The sequence below is a fragment of the Octodon degus genome, unplaced genomic scaffold, assembly GCF_000260255.1.
Source record: "Octodon degus isolate 3935 unplaced genomic scaffold, OctDeg1.0 scaffold00010, whole genome shotgun sequence".
Taxonomy (NCBI): domain Eukaryota; kingdom Metazoa; phylum Chordata; class Mammalia; order Rodentia; family Octodontidae; genus Octodon; species Octodon degus.
The window spans coordinates 9,452,342-9,457,998 of NW_004524586.1; the positions used below are offsets into that span (position 1 = coordinate 9,452,342).

Sequence of the window (5,657 nt, forward strand, 5' to 3'; positions counted from 1 at the left end):
GTCCTACAAAGCAACTCTTTTTCTGGCCTGCTTGTGATGAGATCAGACCTCAAAATCCTCCCTGGAACACTACTGGCCTGCAGATGGGCCTCAAAGGCAGCCTCTGCGGCCAGGGCCTGGGTCAGCGCTGCGCGTGACCGGAGATGTGCTCCGCAGTTTTGCGCACACCGCCTTCGCTGTCAGAACTGGTGGGCTTTTGATACGTGCTTCAACATAAAACCGAGTGGTCATTGTGCCGTGGATCCACACTGAGCTGCGGCCTCCTTCTCTGATCATCTTCTAGTGACAGGCACCCTCGGCTTTCACTGAAGTGCAGGAATTTTTAACAAACCTTTTGTTATTAAAGAATGAGGAAGACATTTGCTGGCACCTGCTTCCGGTGCTGTGGGGCTGCTGACCCGAGCATTATGCTGCTCTCAGCACCGGCTCAGACCACGTACTTTTAAAGTTTTATTTTTAACTGAAATATCTACGCTTAGTAGTTGGGAGCCAGGACCAGGAGGCAGCGTTCATCCAGAGGGAGATATTTTTGTGTTTAAATGAAAAAAGACACTTTGGAGCCGGGCTTTCAGGGGCTTCTCAGGCATGCTTCTGAGCCTGCCTACTGCGGAATGCACTTCTGGTAGGACAGGGACTGTCTAGCCAAAACCCTGTGACACTTTGGTGGCTCAGCTGTAGGACAGTGGGGTCAGGTCAAAGTGGGCTTTTGATTTGTGGACTGGCCCCATGTTGGGGCTAAGCAGAGGCCTTCAAAGAACCCTGCCAGAAGGACTGGATGTCCCAGACTGTTTGCAAGACAAACAACACATGATACATAATTTATAGAATTATGTTATGATAGTCACCCACAAGTCATATATAAAGAGAGGGCAGGAAATCTGTCCACACACTAAACACCAAAAGAATCCAGCTGAGGGCCTGGATCCTTTGGCAATGTCCTGCATGAGTCCAGCTGAAGACCTAGAGTTCCCAAGAGCACCCATGAGTCCAGCTGGAGGCCAGGAGCCTATGACAATGTCTCGTGCAGGCCTGTTTCATGGATCTGCCCTAGAAAGGCCCAACGGGCTGTGACAGACGCTAGAAAGTCTGCCTCGGCAGGTTGAGGGTCAGCACTGGAGCCAGGAAGCAATGCTCAAAGGAAGACCCAGAGGTCCGCTGAACAGTGCCATGGTCAGCCTCAGCAACAGAGAAGCCCAAGCTCTTCTGCTGGTGAGGAAAGCCGAGTTCCCAGCAGGAAAGCCAGCACAACAGACTTCTCCAGGAGCCCGAGCAGTGCCCTGCCTTCCCCTCTGGAGCCAGGAAGTCACACTCTGAGAAAAGGACAGAGCTCCCCCAAAATGAACCATAGCCATTCTCAGTGACAGAAGGTCCTGAGCACCTTGGATAATGAGAGTAGCTGAGTTCGTATCAGGAAAGCCAGTGTGACAAGCTCCTCTGGGACAAGCAACAGCCCAGGACAAGCAACAGCCCCTAACAGCAACTCTTCTTCTTTTCCAGTTCTTCTTATGCTGCTGGCAACAATCTTCATGTAGGCCCTCCACACCCAGCACCACGCTGACTCAGGTCAGCTGGCTGCTACAAGTTGACCAGCGGTTACCCATCTACCACAGGCCCCGAGGTTCACACGCCTATGGATGTCTCCAGTGTTACCTGAAAACTGCCAGCCCACGGTCCAGGCTGCACCTCCTTGTGTGTGGTCCGGCCTCCCACCCTCCCACCCTCTGGGTCCAGCTGGAAAATGGCAGGGCCTTCTCTAGGCATTTCCGTTGTGCATTGTCAGGTTATAACATTCTGTGCTGGTAGCAAAGAATAGCTCAAGTCTGCTCCTGTTTTACAGCCTTCTGCACCAGCCACAAACAGGTTTGGTGTCCTTGACTTAGACAGTGTGGATCCCAACAGCACCTTCTGCCACTTGGGCTGGTGGCCCAGGCCATGTGGCACTCTGGGCTCATCTGGGTTCGAACTCATTAAAAATATTTCCTATCGGGAGAAAACGGCAAATCTGGTTGTGGGTTCATATGAAATTTCTAATATTTTATTTAAGTTGCTTAATTATTCATTAAGGGCCTGGTCCTCTGGAGTCCCAGAGCTGCCTGGGTAGCTGGGAGGCCTCACGTGTCCACTTAACTATCCACAGGGCAGGGAGTGTGTATGTGGGTCTGCCTCGGGGCCGAGGGAGCCTGGGCTTTATCCATGCCCACTACTAGAGTCCCCTGACCCACCCTTTGGGACAAGAAGGCTCATCTCTCCGCTACTTACTCAGGAACATAATTTTTCTGCACTGCTGCTAACACACCTGTGCTGTCTCACAGGCCTGCTTTTTAAAGTCAGTTATTTCCTGCACACGCAGGAGAGGTAGTTTATATTTCGGTGTCCGCCACAGTCATAGTCATTTACAGGCAGAGTTTTACAAAATGATTATATCATGGGGGGTTACGGCTGGTGTGCTATTGAGGGTGGGGCTGGTCCCTGAGAGGTCACTGTCTTGCTCCCTCGCTCCTTCCTTCATGCTCTGCTTCTTGGCTGCGATGAGGTGAGCAGCTTTTGTCTGCCCGGGCCCTTCCTCCACATGCTGACTAGGCCAGGACTGAAACATCAGCCGAAACAAACTTCTCCTCCTTTAACTTTCTTTGTTTCTTTCTTTGTTTCTTTGTTTCTTTCTTTCTTTCTTTCTTTCTTTCTTTCTTTCTTTCTTTCTTTCTTTCAGTCTTTTCTTTTCTTTTAATTTTACGTATTTAGTATCAGGTCTACAAGATCTCACTATGTAGATTGGACTCATAGTCATTCTCCTGTTTTCAGCCTCCCAAGAGTTGGGATTACAGGCATATGCCACCACGACTAGTCTCAGCTGCCATCTCAGCACGCCCCAGGAGGGGGGCAGGGTCGGCAGGGCAGACCCAGGGATCGAACCCTCGGCCCCTGTGTCTGCCTAAGCCGGCACTTTAATCTTCTGAGCTATCTGGCCAGCACTCCTCCTTTAACTTACTTACTTACTTTCTTACTTTTTTCTTTTTTACATTTAACTTATTTTAGTATTTCTTCACAAATACTGAAAAATATTAAGGTATGGACAAGGATTAATCATAATGTTGTGGCCAACATTATAAATATGAAATTATAAATTTAAAACATTTTCTGGTTTAAAAACTAAATCTGTTAGTCAGTGCAGCTCTGCAGGATCTCTGCGTCTGGTAAGACCGGTCTCTGTGCCCCTCCCTGATGCTGCTCCCCTCTGGCCATCTTTCCAGGTCCTCCGTGCACCTCTTCTTCCTCCCATTTGGTCCATCAAAGGTCCAGGAGAGCCCCCGGGACCACCTCATCTTCCTTGACCAAAGCCACCTCAATCCATGCGACAGCCACCATGGCCACCTCTGAACATTCCACCAGGACCACCAGGGTCCATGAGGCCACCTCTTCTTCCCTACATGCCACCAGGGGCACCTCTGCCACAATCACCACCCAGGGGTGGGAAGGGTAATGGGAGGAAGCCTTCAGGTTTTGGGGCCTTACGCTGGTTGCATTCTGTTCTCCAGGCAAAATTCTGGTTTCCACAACCCGGATTGGGACACTGCAATCTCCAGCTTGGCAATGATGTTGGACGTTTCTTCCTCCAGAGGGGTTTCCATGGTAACCCCAGGGGCCTCTTGGAGGGAAGCCTCCTCTGTCTCCTCCATGACCTCCCATGCAACCCATAGGTCCCGCAGGACCTCCTGGGCTACCTCTGCCCTAACGAGGTGGTTCAGAACTGTTCATTGGGGGCTTCTTTCAAGCAAGGGAGACTTTAAGTTTACTTCCCTGAAAATCTTTCCCATCAAATCACTCCACAGCAGCCTTGGCAGTGGGTGGGTCTTCATAGGACACTGTGGCATCACCCTTGGGCTCTCCTGTTTCCTTGTCCAGGTAGATGTGGATCATGGGTTGCCCAGTTCTCCTCTTAATCTTTTTTTTTTTTTTTTGTGGAACCAGGGATTGAACTCAGGCCCCTGCACTTGCCAGGGAAGCGCTTATTCTACCGAGACATCTCCCCAGCCCTCTTCTTAATCTTAACAACCCCACATTGCTTAAAGAAGTCTGCCAGATCATCAAGTGTCACAGTCATTTAATCCTTGTACATAAATTGCACTGTTGTCAGAGTCTTCATCAGGATCTATGGGAGGGCCTACATCAAGATCTGGTCCTTCATCCATGGGTCCACTGGGCTTACTGAAGCCACCTCGCTCTCCAGTGCTTCCCATTCCACCACGTCCTCCTCCCCGCCCACCTCTGCTCATGCCTCCACGATCAAATCCCCCTCTTCCCCTGCCCTGGTTATCAGGTTTTCTCCTGGTCCAGAAAATACTCCAGACTCCTGTCCATAAACACCCATGCTCCTGTCGGAATGAACTCTGCTGCCTGTAGCTGCTGCTCTGTTGGCTCTATTGACTTGGAACCTGGCTGCAGAATCTAGTCTGGGGGGGATAACTCGTGGGAGGCTGCTGCCCCTAGCTGCTTTGTTGACCGTAGCTACTTTGCTGTCCACAGCTGCTTGGCTGCTCATAGGTGTTCTGCTGAGAGTAACTGCTCTCTGATCATAACTAGTCAACTGTGTAGCAGCACAGCTGGTAGGAGGACAGGATGGAGGTGCAGCGACTGGCTGCATCAGGCAGCTTCCAGGAACCTGGGAATAAGTAACTACTCTGTCCCTAGCCTAGGCTGGACTGGTTATAACCCCTGTGCTAGACTGAGGTTGGTTAGTCTCAGTAGGCTTGTTACCATCCTGTGGTCTCGCGGGTACAGTAGCTGCTGGCTGCTGCCCAGAGGCTGGGTAAGCAGGCTGAGAGCTGCATGTAGACTGAGCTGCATAGGAAGCCTGGGTGGTGGTAACTGCAGCAGTGGTGGTGTCATAAGCACCAGTGCCACACCCCTGGACAGATTGGCTGTACGACTGGGGGGCAGCTGGAGCAGTATAACCAGTGGGAGGCTGTCCATCGGAAGCTGCATATGCAGTCTGCCCATAGGTGGCAGTGGTCTGGGCCTGGGTATAGCTAACCAGTAGGCTGCCCACAGGCTCCAGAGCTTTGTTGTACATATGCTTGGTGGTCTGTGCATATCCTTGAGGTGGCTGGTGGTGTAAGCTCTGTAGCCCTGCAGGGCTGCAGCTTGGCTGTAGGTACTGGAATCTGTGGATGCCACTTTCTCTCCTTCCTCCTCGTTCTCTCCTCCTTGAACTTTCAATGTCAAGGACTTTTGTCCCCATGATAAGAAACGTAAGTAAGACATATTTAGGTACCAGAGAAGTGTGGTCTTTGCTGTGACTGTACTCGCCTATTTTGGAAATACTTTTGGAAGTGGTTTGTGGGAAGAGTTCGGAAAACTTCTGAGATGCTGGCTGGAGAAGCAGCTCTAGAAGGCTGTAAACTGAGTTTGGTGGGAGATACTTGTTGGAGCCCAGAAGACTAGAATGCTGTTTAAAAATCATATGGAGAAGTCCTGGCTCAGGAAGTCTCAACTGGGAACAAGGACTTTGCAGGCAGTTGTACTCTGGGCCGGCATGTTATGTTCTGGCAGAAAATTTGCTACATTTTTTTTCATGGTCTGAAACTTTGTGGGAGAATGAGATGAAGGATAGTTAAATAATTAATCTGGTAGAGGAAATTTTATGGCAGCCCAACATTCAA

At 50.5% G+C, this 5,657-nt stretch overlaps 1 pseudogene; it reads right to left on the reverse strand.

The window, feature by feature from the left end:
- Positions 1-3,156: 3,156 nt before the first annotated feature.
- On the reverse strand, positions 3,157-5,259 carry LOC101585782 (annotated as a pseudogene).
- Positions 5,260-5,657: the final 398 nt, after the last annotated feature.